The following is a 26,134-nucleotide window of genomic DNA, read 5'->3' as shown; positions in this document are numbered from 1 at the left end:
GCAAGGGAAAGTCATCATTCGGGTTGTAGGCATTTGGGTTAAAACCTTCTTCAGTCTTTTTGGTTGGAACAGAGCTTAGTTCTGCCCCTTTTGGCAAGGGTTTTACGAAACCTTGTGGTGGTTTTGAAAATTTAGCGTTGCCTAGTTGTGTCAGAGGTAAAATTGCATTTATCTTGAGTAGCTTTACATTGTCCTTGTACAGCTGTGTGTTGGCTTTGCTTGTTCCAATTTTGAATGGGGATTGCCCATTTTTTCTTCTCGACATTGGGATGTATCGGAAAATGGGTGTGTTTGGTCCTTTTGAAGGTGTCACACTCCATTTGATTGTTGTGGGCTTAGCAGGCTCATCGTCGTTTTTGCTTGAAGATGCCACAACTTCCCCTTCTTGTTTCTTGGGCATAGCTTACCACTCTTGTTTCTTAGGTGTGGCTTTGCCTGTGGATTTGATTTCTTTTGGAAGAGCTTCGAGCACCATGTCTTCATCCATATAGAACTTGGCATCCGCAAAGTGTGATTCGACTTCGGTGAATCGCTTGGTGTCACCCTGTATCATTTTTACTCCTTCTTGGTAGAATTTTAAGTATTGATGAAGGGTGGACAACACTACTCCATTCTCGTGGATCCAAGGCCTTCATAGGAGCAAGTTGTAAGAAGTTTTTGCATCAATCACGTGGAATAATGTGCTTCATTTGAGTTCACCAATGCTCATCTCCACTCGGATCATGCCCATCGCTCTTTGTCCTCCTTGGTTAAAACCTTGGATTAGGAGGCGGCTTCGGGATAGTTCATCCACCTTGATGCCAATTGTGGCCATTGTTGACTTTGGCATGATGTTTATGGTCACCCACCATCCACAAACATGCGGTTGATTTTGTTCTCTTTCATGTACCAAGAGTCAAAAAGAGGACCAACATGTGGCATGGGTGGTTGATTTTGACCCTAGCAGCAAGTCTTTGTCGGTGAAGTTGATTACGTCATGGGTGGTACATGTGGCATATACATGTGGTCGAAGCTTCAAGGCTTCGTCATTGCTTACTTGCACCTCGTGGTTGTCGAGACTTGCCAAGACCGTTACTAGTGCTTTTCGTATCTTCTTAGGCAATCATAATGCTTCCTCAATGCTAAAGTGTGCAGGTAGACTTTCTTTGGGTGTGAGGGTCTTCTCTGCTTTAATGACGAGAACTTTGCCTTTTGAGGGCTCTTATATCTCTACTTCAACCATGTGACAAGCAAGGTAGTGCACTGTTGGAAGAAGTCCTTTGGGAAGTACTCGTGCAAGGAGATAGGAATGTGCGGCTCTTGCTCCATAGGTTCCCCTACATATGTTAGCTTAATAGCTCTTATGCTTCTTTTAGGTTTCCTATTATTATGGTGGCAATGCTTTCTCCTTTGTTCCACCTTTAGCCGTGTGACTTGTGGTCTTGGCTTCCTTGTCTTTTTGTAGGTCACCAGTGCCCACCCTTCTTCATCATTGGTAGGTGCATTTTGGTCACTTGCCCCCATCGATGGTTATACAGAAGGTGCCGTGTAGCTTGACCATAGACGAGAATGGTCAGGCATCACTTAGAGAGGCACAGGATTGAAAGATCCAAATGCAATCGTAGTAGTATGTGTTGCAGCCATGTCTTCAAGGTCAAGCTCGATCTGCCCTTGTTGTGCTAGCTTCATGATGAGCTCTTTGAGGATGAAGCACTTACCGACATGATGACTTACGATACGATGGTATTTACAGTACCTAGGATCGTTAATGCGATTCATCTCTTTGGGGCACTTGCATTCAGGTAACTCAATCACTTTCTTTTTTAGGAAAATGGTATGTCTTCTGCTCGAGTTCCCTCAAGGTGTTTTTGTACCTATCTTGGGTGCGAGAAGGCTCACCTCTTTTCATCTCTTTTGTTTTGTTTTTGGAGGAGATCTTAAGGGGCGCATACAAGGTCTTGATAGGGGTAGTATGGACTACAAAAGCTTCCTTGGCAGGCTTTTTCCTAGTCTTGTCTACCTTTGGGGTGAACACCTTATTATTTTTGAAGTTGTGATTGGCTCATTCTTCCTATGATTGGTAATACTCAGCTCTATATCATGGAATCGAGTTGCCAATTCTTCAAATGTTCTCGGTTTTATGCCTTGGATGATGTAATGTAACCCCCAATGCATGCCTTGAACACATATCTTAATGGCAGAGGTTTTAGATAGCCGATCTTTGCAATCCAAACTTAATGAACACCACCTATTGATCTAGTCGATGACAGGTTAATCCTTCTACTGTTTCGTACTCGTTAGCTCCAATATGCTTACGATGTTGCGAATGCTATAGAAGCGATTGAGGAATTCCCTTTCAAGCTGGTCTCAGCTGTTGATAGACTCGAGCTCGAGGTCGGCGTACCAGTCAAAGGCATTTCCTTTTAGCGAGCACATGAACTGTTTGACGAGGTAGTCTCCCTCAGTTCTAGCATTGTTGCAGGTTTCAATGAAGTGGGCAATATGTTGTTTAGGATTTCCCTTTCCATCGAATTGCATGAATTTGGGTGGCTGATAACCCTTTGGCATCCTTAAGGCGTCAATCCTTTTAGAGTATGGCTTTGAGTACAGCACGAAATCATGTGAGCTTCCTTCATATTGCGCCTTCATTATGCTTGCCATCATTTCTTGCAGTTTGTGGATAGAGAGAGATCTCATGAGCGACGTAGGTCGGTCCACCTCTAGCTTCTCTTTAACTTTGTCTATCAGAGGCTCCTCCTTTTCATCAGTTTCCTCCTTTGGCTACATTCATCAACCATTTGGGTCAGCTTTCTTGTTGTGCTGTGCCTTCAGACGGTTGACAAATATAGCAATCTTCAAGTCATTTTCCTCCACTGTCCTTGTCAACCTTGCGATTGCTTCGCTCAATTGTGCCAGCTGCTTTTGGATTGAAGTTGCACTAATAGTCATAACTTGCATGACTACGGGATATAAGCTACTGCTTAAGCCAGCATCGGAAGTCAACGACTTAGAATACCTCTTTGGGCTTTCTTCCCTTAGTGCCCTTAGTGAGGCTAGGGTTATCACGGCCTCGTGCCTTAGGTGCTCTTGCTCCTTTGGCAGAGTTGATGTAGGGGTGGAAGGCATGGCAGAGAGAGCTCTTGCCTTGCTTTGGGTTGTGACGCCCAAAGTGTCACCACTTGCGGCAATGATGTTCTTATTCTTTGCGTTGCTTGCAAGAATAGCTTGATTCTTTCTTAATGCCATGTGTGTTTCTTGTGGATTTAAAGACAGAGATGAGAGGCAGAGAGGTCCCACCAGGCATGCCAAATTTGTAAACACGAAAATTCTGTAATGAATGAAACGAGAACACATGTACAAAGTATATTTGTATTGATGAATTTGTTGGGTTACAATCTCTATATACAATTTTCCTCTGATTTAGTCTTCAAATTTGATGTAGATGCATAGGTTGTTGATCCAAGGGTCGCGATGACTTGATCTCGGATGAACGATTGAACGATTGAATGATTACTTCAAGTTTTGAGCTTGAAACAATGCATGGATAGTCTTCACCTCTAGGTTTATTTATGACCTGTGGCAAAGGTGATGCTGATGTGAGATTTTGTTTATTCAAGGGTCTTAGCAACTTGATATTGAATCGAACATCGTTACAAGTTTTAAGCTTGTAACAAAGTCTTGAAGGATTCGGCACAAGTGCTTGTTGATTCTTCAAGGGAATGCTTTAGCTTTGGTCGAAAGAAAGCTTCGGCTCTTGTTGTACGTTCTTCGAAGAGAGCTTTGGCATCTTATTAGTCTTCAAAGATTTGACAAAAGTTCTCTGTTTGTGAGAATTTCGGCTCTTCAATGTAGAAATTGTCGACCTTTATGCTTGTCTAAGGATCTTGTATTTATAGACTTCTCAAAGCTTGCCTTTGGATGGATTTGACTTTGATTTGTATCTTGATTCGTCAATGGAAGAATTTAGGCATGTTTTGTGTCTTAATTTCAGCCACTTTCCCTTGCTTGGCCTAAATCTATAGGGCTTTCTTGCTTATTTTGCGAGCAATCTTCAATTCTTGCTTGTTTTGTGAAGATACTTTAGCTTTCTTTCCGGTTTTGGGAGCAATTTGGGCCCCTTGGCAAAGATTCCTTTGCTTGATTTATGCCACATGTTATTGTTGACTTGTCCATTTGTGATGAGTCATATGCCATGTGGAGCTTTGTGATGTATCATTTGCATGCAACAAAATTTACATGTCTACAACTATTATATATATATATATATATATATATATTGCATATATATTCTAGTATATATAAGCATGTTCATGCATATGCAATTGATATTTGCATATCTTGATGAAATTGCTATATGGAGTTTTGTGAGTCAAAGAAAATGAAAGAAAATAGAAACCTGATTTTTGTTTAGTTTTGAAAATCCTAAAACTGAGAAGAAAAAAAAAATTTGTTGTTGAGCTGTGGCTCAGGGCCGAGCTATGTTGGCTAGCTTGAAGCCATGTTGTGTTGTGAGCCACTGTGCTAGACTGCAGTTGCGCCGAGCCAAGCTAATTGTTTTGGCCTCTTGCACACAGAACGACCTCATTCTGACCTCTGGAAGTATCCAGAAAAAAAGTAGCTGAAGCAACCCCAAATTCACTTTACTTGAATTGTATATTGTATTATAAGTTCTTACAAGTACCTCTTTTATGAACCTAAAGTTCATATCAAACTCAAACCTATAGTTTCGAATTTAGCTCCTTTGAAATCCATAGTTTTCTATTAAAACATACACCATGAAACCCGAAATTTTCATGTTAAATTAAACCAATACATATCTATAGAACCCAAATGTTCTAACAATATGTTTATAGACTTTGATTTTCCATAAGACTAACCATGATCTTGTTCCCTCAAGTGCAGCGACATGTTGAATTTGAATAAACTCAACTTTAACACTTTGGAAGTCTCTAGGAAAAAGTACCTGAAGTGGGTTTAAGACATGAAGCTCTATCTCACTGCGAAATTCTCAAAGCTACCACTGAAGAGGCTACAAACGTTCCGGTTAGCAAAGCTAACAAAGGCACTGCCATGATGTTCATCCGAAGAGATATACATGATGCACTACAAACCTAGTACCTTGCCGAAGAGGATCCACGCACTCTCTAGCTCGCTCTAGTGGAGCAGTTCAATTACCAAAAAGATAAATGTTTGCTTTAAGCAAGACACGACTAGTAGCAATTACGCTTCCAAGACTTTAAGTTTGTGAATGAATACAAGTTTGAAGTTTTTCGAATCCGTTCACTGCTAAAGTTCTGTAACGAGAACTTGCACAAACAGGATTTTTGGAAAAAGGCCTATTTGACATTCCATGCCACCAATATTGTCCTGCAGCAACAATATCGGGCATTAAAGTTTACCAAATTTTTGGCTTTGATCTCTATTTTACTTCTCATTGAAAAGCAGAACTAATTGTTGATGAAAAATCACCAAGCTTGACTAACTGGCTCGAATGATATGCATGAAGCGCAAATGACCATTTCTTGAAGCCACAAATGACGGGGATGCCGTAATGGTTATGAAAAATGACGTAATTCTAGCCATGGGGCCAAGGTCAATAAAACAGATTCTGACCCTAGGGAGAAAATTCAAGCTCGAAGCATGATTCCCTCGCCCCTAAGGTTTCTAACTTCAAGAAAAGGGCGAGGCCATCGTTAATCCTAATTCCACTAAATTGACATATGCTATCATTATGGATCAAACAAACTATGGTCACAAATCTATCGAGCTTCTTCTGAGGCCATTGGGAAGTATCATTCATGTTGTGTGTCCTGAAGATACTACCACCACCATGGAGATACCAGATTTTCAGGAGGCATACGCTCTTATGGAAGAATGAACTTTCATTTTCATGGCATGTAGGGTCAGGAGTTGGGATTCCCTAGTGGCTGAACCCACTAGCCTTGGCCAAAACCCCCTTCCCCTTTTTTTTTTTAATTTTTCTTGTGGTTTAATTTTTGAACATTTTTTATGTACTTGGATTATTTGTTTGGTGTTTTTGTTTTGAATATATGGATATTAAAGTTATGCATATTATATTTCGAATGATTAGTAGAATGAATGAAATTAGATTTATGCATGTGACTAATTCAATTATCTTATTTCTAGGTATATCTTATGGGAAGTTAGTTATTTGGCAAATAGTCCAACTACACACAACCATTCGAGTTGTAGAGGCCCACCATGTGGCGACCCTACATTCGGGATTCAGAGCATTTTTCATGCTTTGGCGCTACTGTTTTGAACATCCAGGATGAGATATGATGAGTTGTATCCTCAAAGTATCACATGGGCATCCTCTTACCAGAAGTTTGAACACTTATCCTGGACAACAAACATGCCAAGCCAAGCATGCTCTCTGGGGAAGTTGAATACTCAACCCTTAATTACAAAAATTATTCATGACCCCCTAAGTTTATTCATAGGATTCAAAGAGATATTTATGGACTTATCTAACCAACATGAAATACCATTCATATACTTTATGGTGTTGGTTGATGCATCGACAAGTTGGTCACATGTCTAGTTATAGTCCACACATATTGCTCCTTGTTCACACCCAAAACAGTCAGGCATAAGCTTTCATAAAGCGCCTTCAAGTGATTGCTCAGACCTTGGTTATGTGAACCAAGCAGCTAGTATCTACATGAGGCTATGCAATATTACATGCAGCTATGTTAGTCATAAAGCCCACCACTACCCAATCATATTACTATTAGAGTTGGTTACTAAGTACGAGCTTGACGTCTTGCACTTATGTGTGTTTGGGTGCACATTTTATGTGCCAATAACTGCCACTACATACCATAATGGATCATAGAGAAGAATGAGAATCTATGTCGGTTATGATTCACCATCCATTATTTACTACTTAGAGCCCTTTATAGCTGATTTTTTTACTGTAGGTTTGTGGATTGTCACTTCGGTGAGATAGTTTTCCCGTCGTTAGGGGGAGATAAGAACTCTAACGTTCCTAAAGAACGCCACAAATTGTCATGGATTACCCTCACTATATCTCATTAAGATCCTCGTATTGCCTAGTATGAAGCTGAAGTGAGTCATATTCTAGACCTATAAAGCATTGCTCAAAGCATTATGGATCCTTTTACCGATTTATCAAAGGTGATAAGATCACATATACCTGTTGCGAACGTGCCTGCAAGGGTAAACGTACCAAATGTAAGCCATAACATCGCCCCTAAAGGATGAGCAGTCCTCGAAGGAAGGTCGACTTCACCTAATGGAAGGCCCAGTACATTGCCAGCTAACCAAGCATCTGCTCCTATCTTGAAGCATGGTAGATCAGTTGGTTCAAAGGATTCACAACCTCTGAAAAAGAGAACGGCACAAACTAGTGAGTCTAATGTGAATCCGAAGATTGCCTACTCAGCCGTTCCAATGCATGAGGCTATTCTAGATTACAAAGGCGTCATGAACAAGACGAATCTACCTTATGAGAATTGTGAGATTTCCGTCCATTATACAAGTCTGGATGAAGTTTGAAATCGGACTGAGATGATAACCAATGATGCCTTTGCATGTGCAGTAGCTATTAATATCATGCTAAGCAATGACATTGAACTACATTTTGCTAATGAGTGTCGACGTAAAACATACTTTTCAAAATGGAAACAAGTAATCCAGGTCGAACTCAATTCACTTGCGAAACACAAGGTGTTTGGCCCTGTAGCTCCAACAGCTCCACACATGAAGCCCGTTGGCTACAAGTGGGTTTTCATAAGATGCATAATGAGAAGAATGAAATAATGCACTACAAAGCACACCTCGTAGCGCAAGACTTCTCTCAATGCCTTGGATTGATTACAAGGAGACTTAATCCCCTATAATGGATATCATAACGTTCGGCTACTTATCAATTTGGTAGTTTTTAGAAAAATTGAACATGTAGCTCATGGACATGGTAACTTCGTACCTCTATGGGGATTTTCATATGGAAATCTACATGAAAGTTCCAAAAAGACTTACATTGACTGGATCAAATAGTTCTAGGCCACGGAACACCCTCTCAATTAGATTGAAGATATCACTCTACAGATTGAAATAATCCGGATGGATGTGGTATAACTGTTTGAGCGAGTATTTGATAAGTTGAGGTTATGTGAACAATGACCTATGCTCATGTTCTTTTATTAAGAAGTGACATTCCAGATTTGCAATCATTGCAGTTTATGTCGACAAAGTATATTGGGACTCCCAAAGAGCTTGAGAAAATTGTCGCGCACTTAAAGTTGAAATTTGAGTTGAAAGATCTTAGGAAAAATCGATATTAGCTCAGCCTGGAGATCGAGCATTCGAATGGAATCCTAGTACATTAATCGAACTACACCGAGAAAGTGTTGCATCATTAAAATGAGACTAAAGCGAACTCTTCGAGTACTTCTATGGTCATTTAGACGCTGGACACTAAACAAGATCATTTTCGTCCTAAAGAGGATGAGGATGAGGTTTTGGAGCCTGAAGTTCCCTACTTGAGTGCAATTGGTGCTTTATTGTACTTAACTCAATGCACTAATCAGACATCTCATTCGATGTGAATCTTTTGGTAAGATACAACAATATGCCTACACACATACACTAGATTGGTTTTAAACATATATTCCACTACTTCAATGGTAAGACGGATTTGGGCTTGTTCAACTAATATGAATACTCGGGAGGAGTCGCTACCCTCTTGGTCCATGAACTGATTCTCGCCTTGTTGGTTAAGTTGATACATGTTACTTATCTTACATGTACAAGACACATTCTCAAACGGGTTACGTCTTATTTTCACATACCTTAGTTGCAACTTCTTCGAACCATGCTGAGATTCTCGGCCTACACGAAACTACTCGTGAATGTTTTTGGCTGAGAGTAGTAATGGAACATATATGAAGCACCTACGGTCTTTCTGCCATCATTGATGTCCCTCTAATGATTTATGAAGACAACACAACATGTATCGACAAGATTAAGAAGGGATATATCAAAGGAGACAACACCAAGCACATTGTGCTGAAAATCTTATTTTCACATAAGCATTAAGAGCATCAGAATATTGAAGTCAAGCAAATCCATTCCTACGACAACCTAGCTAATCTCTTCATGAAGTGATTACGAAACTCTACTTTTTAGAAGCTCGTCCAAGGAATCAGTATGCATAAGTTATTTGATCTGTATTGCTTGTAGTTCTCATTTTTGGAAGTTTGTTAAACTCAGGGGACGTATCCAAAAGTATACTCACTTGATTTAATATACTCCTTTTAACTACGATTAGGAGCAACTTTTCTCACTGGATGTTTGCCACCTAACTACGTTTTAACGAGGCACCCATTATGGGCTGGTCATACCCATGTTAGGTTTTTCTATTTTCATCTTAGTCTAGGGTTTTTCTCCTATACCAGATTTTTCCATAGCGAGATTTTATGAGTTTTACTACAATGCATCCTTCTGTTAATTTGAGACTTACATTCTCACCTGCTGTGTCGACGACTCCATCAACTAAACTTACTTCACCACCTAAGACCTAATTCGACATTTTGTTTGAGTATTTACACACTCAAGGGGGAGTGTTGCAATCTTAATTAAGTTAGAAATGTGATTGTATAAATCCTAGGAAATCCTTATGGACTTTCTTATACCTGAAAAGTCAAAGAATGATATTCCCACTAGACCTGGTAATTTTTTACAAGACAAATAAATGACACGAAAATAACAGGTTTTGGGTCAACACGATAACTAATTGGGTCGTTATCGGACCACATTATAAGAACCTGTTAATAACGGGTCCTTAACAGGTTTACACAAGGGTGACACTCGGGTAACCCGTTTTGACACTTTAAGAGAAAAGTTATTTTGATGATTTTAATTTTTTTAAACTACTAAAAAACTTACTATGAAATACAATAGCCATAGTTTATAAGTATAATTGTATATTAAATATGTATTATCGTATTATTATTCTATATAAATTTAAATAATTTAAGTTTTATTTATTGATTTATTTTTATAGTATACTATAGGCAAAGAGTGAGATTAAAAAAAATATAAAACACATTAAAAATAAAAATATCAAGTAATTTAAAATACCTAACACATTAAAAGATTATAATAATTAATTTACAAGTGCGAAAAATGTAAAAAAAAAGTAAACGTTCGTGATTGCATCCTCTACGCTTTGAGGATGGGTACATCATTGTTTGATTTTTTAAAACCATAAACCCTCATGAATAATATTTTTAAGGGAGTTCAAAATAAATAAAATTCATAACCATTAATGTACAATTCTGAAAAAAAAAAATATAAATAAAATACATATCAACACTCGTGATTGCATCCTCTATACTTAGACGATGGTTACATGGTCATTTATATTTTTAAAACCCTCCAAATCTATTGACACGCAACTCCCTTTATTTTGTATATCCTAAAAGATTTGGTATTTTGTAGTAATATACTAAAACGTTTTCATTAGGCTCTTATTTTGGGGTTTGTAATACTTGAAAGACAAATGTTTTTTTTTTTTTTTATGTTTTTAAGTAATATTTATGTGACAATGTGATATGCATATACTATTTTAGTACTATGTTTTCCATGTTTTTTTTGTCAAATTATGTTTTTCATTTTCATTATTTATTGATTTGAAATATATTTTCTTTAATGTGTAACGGGTCGGGTCATATTACTTGATAATTTTAACAGGTCAATTTTGGATCAGGTAATATTACTCGTTTCCGCTAACGGGTACTACACGACACGTTCCGTTAACATATCGGGTAAGTCACGAAAACAACATGAACATGGAAAACACGACACGAATGATAGGTCTAATTCCACTGTGGAGCAAGGGGGTGGAGATGTTTGTTTATGTCATACACAATCCTTCACTTCCCATTCCTTTATATTATTATTGCTTCTCATGAAATTAAAGTTAACATGCCTTAATTACGGAGCTAATTACGAATTAATTGATTCTAACAGAAACACCAGCGTGGACATGAATATTAATAAAGATTTTCAAGCATTTTTTTTAGAAAGAGCTTCCGATTATTTTTTCAGAAAGTACGTGAACTTTAATAAAGATTTCAATATTTTTGTAATAAACGGGTCCTAATTTTATAATTGTGATTAGTGTGAAGCCCTAATAGGCCAAGTGGTATTCTATTTCACTTAGCAATGAGAAGTCTTAGGTTTGAAGTTCGTGGATGGTGAAATCGATACCAAATTTGGCTGTCAATTGTGTAGCTTAGCTGCACTTTCTTTCACCTAGTGTAAAATTATCAATGTACTAAAAAAAATAAAAAAAATAGGCCAAGTGGTGAAGCAAAGAACCACACCAGAAGATCTATGCCTCAAACTCAAGTGATATTTATTGGGTAGGTCGTTTCAGTATATTGGGTGCCCACTGTCCTTCCATGACCTGGTTCTTGAAGATAGGTTCCTTTCGGTGTCGACATGCCTAATTCGTGTTTTTTTGGATGGGTTCCCTTCAGTTTTACGTCGTACGCTGTGCCCAAGGTTAGAGCGTACCCGTATTTCCTAAGTTTTTGGTCCCAATTCGGCAATTCCCATAGGATCCATGCTCTAGGAGAGGAATTACCAGAATGAGAAATCAGGTTTTTATGCCTTGTTTAGGATTTGTTTCTAATTAGTTTAGGGAACTATTATTGGGACTTAAAAAATCTAAGAGGAATTTTATTTGAACTCATATAACCTCACTCTATGAGAGCTACTAGACCCACCTCATTGTTTCATTTTCCCACCACCTTAAAAAGTTAAAAAATTAAAATGCTATTTTCCCACCAACTATTATTCCCAAAATAACCTTTAATATATACGTACATATGAAATTATAAACAAATAATATGTAAATGAAAACCACTAAAGTCTGCAAATTCAAATGGAAACGACAGAGATATCCAAATTCAAAAGAATTCGACAACGAAAAATTTAAAAATACGATGGACAAATTCAAATGACCTACACACAAATTATTCTTCTACCTTTTCAATGGAAACATAATCTTCTACCTCTTCGGTAGAAGCGTCATCTTCTACATGTTCAATGAAAAAGTCATCTTCTAAGTCCATTGCTATTTTTTTACTTTCTCTGAATGAAAGGAGATGAAAATATGAGTTAGGGGTTTATGGTAGACAAATTGTCTCCCATGCCCAACTTTTTTTTTTTTAAATTAAGTAAAACAAGATAATTAATGTCCTTATTAGTCTTTTTGTAAATGGACAAATTTGTAATTAAAAAATTCATTAAAATGTGGGTAGGAAGATAAGACATTGGGGTGGGAATAACATCACTCCACTCTACACCCAACTTAAATTTAAAATATGAATTGTCAGTTTTACCCTTTTGTATAATTACCATCAAATACATAATGAAATCAAGAATAAAACTAAAATTTATCAATAAACCCACTAATTAATCAATATACACATTGCCGATTCTAATGACAACTAAGGGCCTGAGTTAATTATTATTACTATTTTATGCGTGTGTATAAAATGATTTTGAGTCCTATATTTAATGTAGATTTGAATTACCGTGGCCAAAACCCAAGTGATGCCAAAGAATATGGATTTACAGATTACAATTCCACCACCCCAATACACATAATCTTAAAACTGAGGTAAAAACTTGAGATTAAAGCATTTGAAAAATGCTACTACATTTGTTTATGAAGCGGCAATGAGATGAACAATGGGAATCCAATTCAGATAAAGCACAGAAGGATTAAAACCAACTCGATTTCTATTGTAAAAGAAATAAGCATATTGGAAAGCACAAAAAATTGTAACATATGAGTTAATTACTTCATCTAATCTTATCTGCTCACATAATTTCCCGATTCTAGATTGCTTGTTTGATCAATTCATCAAACACGACTCCATATGTGTAGGCCATTACACCTTCAATCAACGAGGTGTAGAAAAAGAGTTGTAGAACACTATTTTGGATTTTTATTTTTAAAATGGGTGTAAGATAAATTTACATATTGAATTGAATTTGTGAGGGTAGTTTAGGTAGTAAATTTGGATTTAAAGAGATATTGATAGTTTTATTAAAAACTATATGGTTGTAAAAAATACAGTGGGTGTAAAAAGAGGTTATATGGGTTCAAATAAAAATTTCCAAAATCTAATTGTACACTCCTCATAAGAATATATTTCTTTTTAAATATATAAAGTTTGGGGTGCAATTAATTAGTGTTTACTCCTAGTGTTTTGAGTGCTCTCGAGTTTTCTTATATAAAAAAAAAAGATTACTCCCGAGTTTTATCGGAAATCAAGTTCAAATGATCATTGTGGATGCAAATTTCCGCCTTCTTCTTCTTGGACAAAATGCACCTACAAAACAAGTAACACCTTAGGTCAAGGCCAAGAGCCTCACGCGCCCACGATGAATTAGGGGGGCTTTTGGCCGAAGAACCTCCAATGCCAAAGTTAGAATCTAGAGAGAAAAGTATTTGGAGAGTTTTTGGGAGTTTTGCAAGAGTATGGAACTTAGCTTTTTAGAAGAAATAGGATCCTATATATAGGGAATGAGGTGGCCGGCCCTTAGAGGATTTTGTGTGAAAATGGTGATTAATTTGGTGATTAATGGATTAATTAGGAATTAATCTATTAATTAGCCTAATTAATCTAATTTGTATGGAAGGTTTTGAAGGTTATGGAATGAGGATGGATCAGACAAATTTGAACTTGTTACCTATTTTGGGTACTCCTTATTTGGTTGATGGATGATTCTCTACTGCTCGCGTGTAGGAGACCCGGTATACCTCAAGGGTAAATTTGTCATCTTCACCCAAAAATCCACTTTCCGCCTTGTGATTATTTTTGGCTCCACAAATGCCCTTACACCTGCTGGGTTGCTCGTAGGAAAGGGCAGCATGTGTAGAGATCTTCTTGCTCTAGGAAACTTAGGACTGCTTCCTGTTTTGATATAGATTCCCTCTTTAATATGAAATTAGATCCTTTTAGGAAAGGGAAATAAATTTCTCTCATAGCCTATTTAAGTCCACCTTAAGTGGGTTATTAAATCAACTTTGGAGAGTGATTTATTCTACCCTACAAGAGAGAGAGAGAGAGCTTAGAGGATATTTGTTCCCCCTCCTTTAGCAATCTTCTACATCTTGCTTGTGCAAAGGATCGTCTTTCGTTGCTTTCTTCGTCTTCTCCGTGCCGCACCAGTGTAATAAAAACTTAATTCTTCTTGTCTTCCTTTTGGGTGGTGCTGCCACGGGGCAGTCGTCGGGGTGGTGCGACACGTCAGCTGGCAAGGGCTAGGAGTCGGCTTGGCATGGGCCAAGGAGGTGATGTGGCAGAGGCCATTGTTTGAGTAGCTCGGCTTAATTGAAGCCAAGGATTGGTCCGGCATGGGTCGAGGAATTAGCGTGGAATGGGCCATTGTTTGGCTACCACGTCTGGGCTGCCTGCTGAAAATGAGGAAACTGCTTGAGTTTGATTTTTCAACTGCCATAGATGGAGCAGTCACGGATGAGGCTACCAAGATCGGAGTTGCTGAAGATGAAGTGTCGGATGAGCGAACTGTTAAGTGTAAAAGTGGCTACTGCCTCCTAACCATTTGTTGCTTAGTTGATCTTCAAGCATTCGATCTTTTGAACTATGTGGCCTTCTAGCACTGGAGAGCAAACCCATATGGGTGTCGGGGAATTAGTTTATCCTTTTGCACTGGAGAGCAATTAGTTTATCCTCTCACACTGGAGAGTATACCCTTTTGGGTGTTAGGGAATTGGGTGTCAAGGAATTGGTTTACCCTCTCGCACTGGAGAGCAATTAGTTTATCCTCTCGCACTGGAGAGTAGACCGTTTTAGTTGTCGAAGAATTGGTTTACCCTCTCTCACTGGAGAGAATTGGTTTACCCTCTCTTACTGGAGAGCAATTAGTTTATCCTCTCGCACTGGAGAGCAGAACCTTTTGGGTGTCGGGGAATTGGTTTACCCTCTTACATTGGAGAGCAATTAGTTTATCCTCTTGCACTGGAGAGCGAACCCGTATGGGTTTTTAGCAGTCATTGTGGACAGCTATTGAGCTATGCTTATGAATAACTTCTTGAATCTTCATTGATAATAAAAAAATAAATCAACTGTGCTGGAAGGCATAAATTGCATAACAAACTAGATAATCTTCAGCTTGTGAAGCCTTGTTCGTCGAGCTGCTTGAGACTTCAAACTTATTTGGAAAAAAAAAACCCAAACGAGGTTTAGGGGGTGATGAAAACTTCCCCTGCTTGTGTAGGCCGTTTCATTGACTTGTCAAGATACTCATCGCATCGGCCTCATTTGTCAGCTTCTCAAGATACTGCTTCCACTTCAGGCAGCCGTTGGTAGTGTAGCCTGGTCCTTGATGGAATGCGCAATACTTTGTATGATCCAGCCTGGTAAGATCGCCTTTCATGGGTGGCGGCAGTTCGAACCAAGGTTCGTTCTTGAGCTTGCAGAGAATTTGGGTGATTGGAACAGTGAATTTGGTGAATGTTTTAGGCGTTGAGTCTTCTCTGGTTAGGGAATGTTCCATGTGCTTCTTTTCCAACTTGTTTTTGTTAGACTGCTTGGCCTCGTACCATAGTGCATGCTTTTCTGCCAAAGCATACGAAGCTGCTAGGGTCAGTTCTTCTCCCATGATCAGTTTTCCGAATAAAGGATGTTCGGTGAGAAGTCCATTTCTGAATGCTACCGTTGCTATATCTTCGTTGCAACCAACAATCTTGGCCTTCTCTGCTTTGAATCTCTTGACATAGTTGCGAATTGTCTCTCAAGGGTCTTTTACGATGCTTAAGAGATGGTCGGATGTCCTTTTTATTGAGTGGTTAAACGAATACTCCTTAGTGAAAACAAAGGAAAGTTCATTGAAACTCCGGATCAACTACGGCGGCCGAGTGTGAAACCAGTCTTGCGCCTTGCCTTGTAGAGTTGTGGCAAAAATTTTACATATAAACGCATCGTTATTCCTGTAGAGGATCATGGTACTGCGGTAGTACTTGAGATGTCGATCTGGATCTTCGTCTCCCTTGTATGGAATGAAGCGAGGCATAGTGAACCCGCGAGGTGGATCTGTCCGCTCGATCTCATTTGTGAATAGTGACATGCTTATGTTAGTCATGTCTCGTCGAAGCGCATCATCAGTAGCCTTGTTATGTTGGAAATTATACAATCGTTTGGTTATGAGTCTCACAATTTCTTCTTGAATTTGCCTCTGCTGGGGCACTGGAACTTTCGACAGTCTCCAATCGTGACCTATCAGTTTAGGCCGTTCTTCCCTATGCTCGACTCGTCCATGTTGCGACTGCGATGCATGTGGCATGTACCTGGCAGGCGAACGGGCTGTTTGCAGGCTGCTGGTTGAACTTGAGCCGGATTGAGTGATTGTTTCTCTTTGTCTGCCGTACTGCCTACTCCGATGTGAGGTGAAGAATGCTCCTTGCGAGCCTAGTTGTGAATGAACATTTCGCCTGAAAGGTTGTCCATGTTGATAATTGGAGTGTGACCTCAATTGTGAACGTATGCTCGTCCATGAGGTTGATTGGGAATGCACGCTCCTCCACATGCTAAGATGAGAGTATATGCTATCCTAATGACCCAGACGGGAGCGTAAACTGCCAGAACGCTTGGAACGTGGCTAGTTAAGGGGCTGTTTGTCGGGACGCTGGTGGAGAGGTTCGTTTGCCCTTGTCCTACTTCGGGACACCTCGTTTGAGGCACGTTGGATCGCGGTGCGTTGCAAGAGTTGATTCACCAAGGTTGTCTATTGTGTAAGGGCGCTCGTCAACTCTATGACTTGTCGAGACAAGTGTTGTTCACCATTTGGATTGGAAGAGCTTGGAAGGAATGTGCCTCATTGAGCAATGGAAGTGTGGCAGACTCCGAGTGCAAGATTTGAGTTAGGAAATGTCAAATCCGTGAAGAAATGTGGTGAAAATGCTCCCGGCTTGATGGTAGGTCCGGATGGTTAAGATAGTATTAGGCCAACTTAGACTGTTTGGGAAGTCACCGGGGCAGGCTGGACCCTGGAAGTAGGCTGGGCCAAGGGAGTGGGTTACCTGGCGGGAGCAGGCTGGGCCACGAGAGTAGGCTGGGCCATGGAATAGGCTGCTCGGCGGGAGTAGGCTGGGCCGTAGGAGTAGGCTGGATCACAAGAGCAGGCTGCTCAATACATGGTGCATGCGAATGCGAGGCTTGGGCTCGGGCCCGTGCAAGCTTAGATGGCATGGCTTGGGCCATGGTGGAACCTTGTAGTGGTGGTGCCACTCTGCTTACAACCACATTTTGCCTCATGGGTCTCCGTGATCCCATTTTTTGAGTATTGGAATTTTCTAAATTTCTAGCCATTATATTTTTCTTATACGTTTTATCAAAGAACCTTTGCAAATAAAAAAAATTCGAATAATAAGAACGTATGAAAAATATTCAAATGGACTAAAAAATAGAGAAAAAACCGTTTTATGCGAGAGTATGGATTTCAACTCTCAATGAAAGCACCAATTTGTGGATGCAAATTTCCGGCTTCTTCTTCTTGGACAAAGTTGCACCTACAAAACAATTAACACCTTAGGTCAAGGCCAAGAGCCTCAAGCGCCCACGATGAATTGGGAGGGGCTTTGGCCGAAGAACCTCTGATGCCAAAGTTAGAATTTAGAGACAAAAGTATTTGGAGAGTTTTTGGGAGTTTTGCAAGAGTATGAAACTTAGCTTTTTAGAAGAAATAGGGTCCTATATATAGGGAATGAGGTGGCCGGCCCTTAGAGGATTTTGTGTGAAAATGGTGATTAATGGACTAATTAGGAATTAATCTATTAATTAACCTAATTAATCTCCACTGCTCGCGTGTAGCAGACCTGGTATGCCTTAAGGGTAAATTTGTCATCTTCACCCAAAAATCCACGTGTCGCCTTGTGATTATTTTTTGCTCCACAATCATCAAAACACAACATCATTTAACCTAGATGCATGTTATGCCCTAGTTCTGGTCCAAAATTTTAACCTGCTCGGAGCTTTTAAGTTATGGTTGGTCAAAAACGTACTTTTACAGTGGCTAACATATTTTTGTCATGATTGTAAGACTTGTTTATGATATATTCATTTATTTCATATAGTTCACTATCTAACAATCAGGTATGGTACGTATCATAGCCAGTCCCTTGCTAGTAAAATTCAGTGAGCAAATAAAACCATTTTATTTTCTCGCAGCTAGAATAGAAGTGTGAGTTCACTTCCCATGCATCGCAGCAAGCGGAATTAAATGAACTACCAATTCGGGGATGATGACTATTGCTGCAACTTTTTCTTGTTGTGACTGGCAAATTATTTAATGGGAGAGGTTGAACGTCCTTCCTTAGGTCTCGGTGCTACCCATGAATCATGCATATTGGATATTATTCTTTTATTTAATTCTTGGAATAATAATAGTAATGCACTTGCAACTTGCAAGTACTCATATATATGTTCCTCAGTGAGTTCTTAGCTAGGGCTACCAAGTTGGCTAGATAGGCTCGGAAAATGTCCTACATGCAGTCTCTTGCACCTGGAATTTTTTTAGAGTGAAAGTGACAGTTCCATGCATGCATATGCGATACCTAATATTTCCTCCACACACTTATCCCGATTCACAATAACATCTGGTGGCTCTAGTAGGTATATGGATTATTTGACAGACAACAAAGAGTTTGTTGAGAGTATGAATTCCATTCAGAGAAAAAGGAGACCTTTCATGAGCTTAATTATAAAGAGTGCAGCTACTCTCCATATTGCAAGGATAATTTACCAACAACTCGACAGCGTTTGAATCTTGTGCCGGAACGTTACATATATTCTAGCAACTAGAGGTTGCTAGTAATGAAGTGTAGTTGGCACCGAAAATATCGCAAGCCATTGCATGTTAAATTGTCTCCACATCTCAAATATTGCAGTTAATATATCAGAAATTTGCTAGTTGTCATGAATCCAGTATTAGGATAACTTCTATATCTATGATCAGTTGCACATGCTAAGGGGTTGGTTTGCAGTTAATTTGGACATGTTAAAGAAGTGGTTTGCACATGTTAATTAAGGAAGTGTTTAGCACGTGCTTAATTAAGCTCTTCCATCGAGAAGGTCAGGGTTCATATACTTTAAAGATAAGCCGTCAATCTGTGATCGACATTGATCATTACAAACAAATACAAAGGTGCCACTATGTCATTGTTCTAGTGATTAATAAATTGTTCTTGAGTGAACTTACACAACTAAACAAATAAAAGTAAACCCTTAAACAACTACCTCATGCACAAACAACACCACTACTGGTTTGTCACAAAAAAGGATAAACCACAACATAAAAAATTGTAATCCCCTAAACTAGTCATGCCAAAACATAAAAATCATAGATCAAAGAACTTTTTGTTCTCAATAGACTAGAGTTCAAAACATTATTGCAATGAAAAGACTCGGAAATAACGAATAATGGACCACTTCATATATTGACATTGTTTGCTCATTTCAAAATTTCTGCGTTGTTATTTCCATCACCCTCTAAGCATAGGATGATCCACAAGAAAGGTGGCAGGTTTCAAACCCATGGTTGGCCTGCCCCTGACCGCTGGGTTGGGTGGCCGGGTTAGCACCCCTTCCCGCCTCTACCCAAAACAGAGGGGATGCGCTACCCAACATATAACCGAAGTAATTTATGATTAAAATTATCACTAACATGGAGCAATAAGTATGAATCACATTGTGCATCAGGAATTGACGAACATTTTGTTCTAAGAAAACATTGAAATTTCATCATAACAATTAGATAAATAAATGATTTTGGATTGAATTGAATTTTTGCAAGGATGATCTATAAATCGAGACTTTAAAATAGATGGTGTGGATCATTGAAGTTCAATGTTGAGTGAGTTCCACAACTAATCCCTATTTTTTGAGAAAAATGGGAATCCCTTCCCTTAAAGAGCCTGTATATGTATGTATACAATGACAAGTGTGTAACAAATTACAATTGTTGCCTCAAATATATTTATATTAAGGGTTAAAAAAAATAGTATTGGACTTGTCATCTACAAGATTAGAACCTAAAACCTCTCATTTACAAATGTTGAAGAATAATACTACAACGTAGTATCAAGTGACAATATGAATGGAATTTAGCATCAAAGGAAATTTCAGAAAAAAATACTTGTGTCCATTGGCATACAATCTTTTAGACATATCACAATTTTTTGAGGTTCTTTAACAACTCAATAGAAGTGAATAAGAAGTTGGATTTCAGACCAAGTCAACAGAAATCAGGAGGAGGAGGGTTTCAGACCAACTCGGTGGAACCATGCCCCTTTTGTATATAGTATGGTCCCCAATGTGGATTAACTAAGCTAAACTATAAGCTTACATATGATAGTATCGTCCCTAATGCGGATTAACCAGGTAAGATCATCCATGCACCACACTGCTACGTGGTGTAGTCTCATAATCACACATCACACATCATGCCAGCATGATTTACATAATAAGCACATAAACTATCGATTCCAATTATCAACCAAGTATATAGTCATACGAAGAGTAGTACACGAAATACTCTAATATGCTAGTTCTACTAAAATTCTAATAGTGTCTCTAACTCATCATCTAAAAGTGCATTAAACACGTAAATCCCGATAGGGTGCCACTTGCATGCAAACCAAGGTACACATCCATAGGATGGCACAGAAACCAAGGTAGGCCCACGAGGTCTAATCGGGTTTGTAGTAATGTTAATTTCAGCATTTAAGAATGATTCGAAATATGGTTGACTAAAAGTTAACCCTTAGTCAACGGTAGGGTCACCAACCCTATGTAATTCAATTTGGAAGTTTTGCACATTGAATTTTCTGTCCATAAATTTCTAAGAGCATCATATAATATGCACAATATATAACATACTAAAATTTTATAGCTATCAAACAGTAGATTGCCAACTACAAGGGCAAGTGGCGGCCATTTACGAAACTAGGCTCAAACGATGAAATCACATCAACCGAGCAATAGAAATGAAATTAGAACATCAAAATTAGCCTAGAAACACATGGTCAGGTCATTGTTCGTATGTCGCTGCCACGCGCTGCCGCTTGTGGGGGCCTACTGCTACGATTCGTTAAAATTTCCAACCAACACAAAAATGACTCTAATTACACCAAAATGTAGCTCACAACAAGGGGAGTAATTTTTATATCTACACCAGAGCCTGGTTGTGGGTAAAAGGCGGTGAAAACATTCGTGGAAGTCAAGGGTAGCTGCAAAAATCGAGTCTCATTGCATCGGCATCATTGCACCGATGGACAATCAGAGGAAAAGGTTTTGCTCAAGGTGCCGAGCTCTATCAAATGGGGGTGGTCGTTGCCGGATTCTTTAACATAATTGGGCTATCGCTAGTTGAAACTAAAAGATTTTTACGGCTTCGAGCCACCACGTTCAGCTGCCAGACGAGGTAAAATCTAGGTAGGTGTTGACCCTAAAAACTACCAAGCCTACGTGGCGCGCAAGCCAAGTAATTAATGAGCTAACTATGTCCTTTAGTTGTGTGCGGGGCGTGCCAACTCGACGGTCGAGCTCGGCCAGTGAGAAAAATTTGTTGATGTTGCGTTGAATGCGCTGCTGACTTCTTGACCTTGCAACTGCGACCGAGGAAAAAACACATCTCGGCCTTCGGGTTCTAAAGCTTGAAGACAAGGCTACTAGTTCTACGAAGTTCACCAATCGTTGGTGCCGGGTTCGACCACAGTGATTATATTTGTAAAAGCATAAGCACGCCGAATCGACACCAGACTATACGGCACAAATACTCAAAGCAAATGTACGTCTTAATCGTAAATGTAATTTGACCATCAGAATGTCGAACTCTAAATCCTACTTGTGAGTATCTAATCATACAATAACTCAGCGTTCAATGTGCCAAGCCTGATAATTTGTAACACCTCACTTCGCCAAGAAGGCTAATAAGATGACCTCCGCCAATAAGGACTCAAAAATCCTTCTCGACCGAGACTTGGATAGATAACCAATCGGCCTCGTCGCAGTGCTGTTTATCCAAACTAAAGATGCTTCTCGGTTAGCTGATTCTACGACAACAGTGTTGTTTATCCAAACTAAAGATGTTCGTCGGTTGCCTCCATAGTGCTGTTTATCCAAACTGAATATGTGTTTGAGAGGTTTCGCATAGAGCGAGGGTTTGCGCAGGGTAGTTTGTGTGTTAAATTGGCGTTTTTTTTCACTGTATATCGTCTTGTATTTATAGGAGACAACCTTATCATGGCTGAACCAGAACTATATCCGGATTAGGATTCTTTATCCTAATCTAACCATGTCTCGGCCAATCCAACCTCCATTAGGACTTTGAACCAAACTCTTTACCAGGCCGCATTCACTTCTCAAATCTCAGCATCCTCATTCCATCAAAACTCTTTTTCATACTACGACTCAACCCACTCGCTCTTATTCAGTCAAATCCTTCTTGCAATAGGACTCGACAGGCTTGACTGGGCGACTTATGACCATTGGATGACCCATAGTATGTTTGGAAAAGCTTTGGGCTGAACATGAACCTACGCTCAGCCCAATAATATTATTTTGGGCCCAAACAGTGGGTTATGATCGTGGCATTGAGGGGAGTCAAACGGAGGTGGTAGCAATGAGCCTTGCAGCCAGTTGCTGCTAGAGATCGCCTAAAAAACCGTCTGAAACTCACCCAGGGAATTCGGTCACCTGGTTTTCATACGGGTCCATTTTCCCAAAAAGGATTTCAGTTCCACAACCTTGGGGCCTATTATATATAGATGTTCAAATGATAAAAATGCCCCAGACTTTAAGGGCTCTAATTTCTTCGTTAAAGGTCTGATTAGCAAACGATTTTGGCCAATGCATCCGTGGAATCAAGCTCTATCTGAAAATACTAAAAGTGACCCATAAAGGTCTACAGATATTTAATGACAAATCATGAAAATCAAATTTTGTAACCAAGCAACTAAAATGATAAAATTAAAGAAAAATAATAGTAATTTCCTGAAAATACTGATTACAAAAAATTGAATAATGAAATATGAGGATGGGATTTCAAATTATATGTACATACATCATGTATATTTTGGAAACTTGATTTCTTTCACACATTGTAAAAGAAATCATGACTTTGGTATCGATTTAGAAGTACGAAGCTAAATTGTTTCGGGATTAAACATTTTGTTGTGCTTGCTTTGTTTGAGACTATAGTGGGACTTGGTTCCATTTCAAATTTGTATGTGTGCCTTTTATAGAGCAGCCTTTGAACCGTTGTTTGAGATTAACATTTCTATTTTTAATTGTGCTTTCCCTTCAAAAGGCTAGTTCGCCATTGATACAGTACTCTCACTGTGTGCAAGAACAAAAGAACGAATGAACTTTTTTTTTTATTCCTAACCTTTGTCATTCTATATTTTTTTGGTGCGGTTTTCCCCAGTCGTCTAGGAGAAAGAAAGGGGAAACAAAGGAAGAAAAAATGACCCTTGGGCCTGCTCTACGAGACGGAGAACATGTGTTTGGAGTAGCTCACATTTTTTGCCTCATTTAATGTACTAAAAAAACCACATTGCCAGACCGAACAACTTCATCGGCTAAAAGCAGCATTTGTCGCCGAAGATTTTACCCGACTGAGTTTCGTCAGCAAATAATAGTTGGGGAAAACTCGTCGCCCCAATCCTTACATGACGGAAACACTATTCTATTGGGTAAATATGGGTTAACCCGACGAAAGTGGTCATGGGGGGAGCGTGCGTTGACCCAAATGGCCTGACGAAAGGACTCTTGGTCAACAAAAGCTATGTCGTCGGATAAGACATGATTAAATAATGTGGTGAGCTTGACCTGACAACAGAGTCGTCGAGTAAACTCTACGGTAAACAGTTTGTGTGACAATGGTTCTGTCACGCAACGATTTTTTAAATAAAAAAACAACAATTAAAAATTATTAAAAATATAATTATTACAAAAATGGAAATATAATGTGTACAACCCAAAAAAAAATTTATTTGTACAAATTATATTACAAAAACTAACAAGAAAAGGTAAACTACTGTGGTGAGGGGTGGTGTGATTGCTGAGACAGCTCCTAGGATGGTTGCTAAGGGGCTCCAGGAATGGCTACAAAAGTTCGGCCAAGGGCTCGAGAATCCTAATGCTAGAAGCTGACAAGGACTTGGCTATGACAGTTAAGTAAATGCGCACGAATTCCCTTTGGCGCACCAGCTCCATCTCTACGCAATGAAGTCTGGTATCAGTCTCAGTCGATGGAGTAGAGTTGGATTAAGAAAAATACCCAAATTCTCGAACCTGAACTACTCCTAGGTTACTAACTTCCTTGCCTTTCCTTCGCAGTTCTGCTTACCAAAATGGCCCACTTGGAGCTCTAGATTCCGTGGCACGACTCAACGAAGCAGTCGCACCTTCCTACCTGTTTAAAGTTTGAGAATTGGTTAAGGGTGTGTCACCCCATTTGACTCTAATCATTGGCTTTACCTAATAAAGCTTGTTCATGAGCTCCAGCCATCCTGAGGGAAACTTCGAAGGGAACCAGCTGCTAGACGGTTCAATTACTTTTTCACCCCTATACCCAAGTTAGACGAACGATTTGTACGTCAGTATCACTGCGGGCCTCTACCAAAGTTTCCTCTAGCTTTGTCGTGCTCAGGCATAGTTCACCACCCTTCAGGTCCCGACAAACATGCTCACACTTGGAGCCTTCTTAGAAAATCAAGGTTGGTCGGCGGTGCAACCTTCAAGGGAATCCCGCCAATCAGCTTGCTTGCGCCTTATGGGTTTATCACCCATTAAATTGCACACATATCTAACTCTTTGGTCTGTATTTCAAGACGAGCCAAAGAGGGAATTTGTTGGCCAACATTGGGAACATGTAGTATTTTTAGTTCTCAAGCCTGCGGGGATGTTTCCTTCTACCAGCTCCTCTATAGATTCAGCCTCGGCGCTGCCTTGAGAAGGGTGAGAAAGGGCATAGGCTGGTGGCGACTACGGTTATAGAGTTGCCTTGCAGATTATGTAGCTTGAGTCATTGGCTCATACGTACTCCTACCGGCGGCCGATTCGACAGTGGCCACTTAGGTCCCGCTGGTCGCCAGAGTAGCACTAGGGGCCTAGTGCTCACTCTGAGTAGAGATGAAAGCAAAAAGGCAGCCACTTGTGATCACACAGGAAAATATCAGTGAAAAAAATATATAATTTCTAAAATTTGCAAAAATTCCTTAAATTTCAAACAATTTCTAAAATTGCCTAACATTTCAAATAATTCCTAAAATTTCTAAAATTTCACATAATTTCTAATGTATTTCAAAAGTTTCACATGTTTCTTATTTCTAAAATTGGCAAAAATTTCAAACAATTTCTAAAATTCTCAAATATTTCAAATAATTTTTAAACTAACCCACAAATTCAAAATTTTAAAATAAATTAACCCAATTTAGAATTTCACATAACCACCACCACCTAACCTCATGCCCACACCACCAGCTCCATGCTCACTCACTACCACAATCGTGTACCAACCCCTAAACCGTACCCACCCCACCACCACAACTACCCCATGCTCAACACTCCACCACCTAAAAGCACCCGATATCCGCCCCAAAACCGTACCCTCCCCACCCCACCACCACCATCACTACCTCATGCTCAACACAGCACCACCTAAAACCACCTCGTACCTACCCCTAAATTGTAACCACACCACCCCCCCCCCCCCACCCACCCAACCCCACCCCACCATACACCGCCCCACCCCTAAACCTGACACAATCTAAATTCACATAAAAATTCACAAATCCAGATTCCAACAAAATTCATAATGAAATTTCACAAAGAAATTCACATACAAAATTCACAAATATGGACAACGAATGTTTAACCTTGGCATTCTACATCACTTCTTAGGCATAGGGATACTACAAACTGATCAAGGAGTGTTCATTCACCAAAGTAAGTATGCCAAGTCTCTACTGGTGAAATTTGGATTTGAAGATTGCAAACCTGTATCTATTCCTTTGACCACTGATGAAAAACTTAAGAAAGTGGATGGGAGTGAATTGGCTGAT

This window comes from Malus domestica, chromosome 11 (genome assembly GCF_042453785.1).
Source record: "Malus domestica chromosome 11, GDT2T_hap1".
In the NCBI taxonomy this organism is placed as follows: Eukaryota; Viridiplantae; Streptophyta; class Magnoliopsida; order Rosales; family Rosaceae; genus Malus; species Malus domestica.
Note: the sequence above shows the minus strand (reverse complement) of the source record.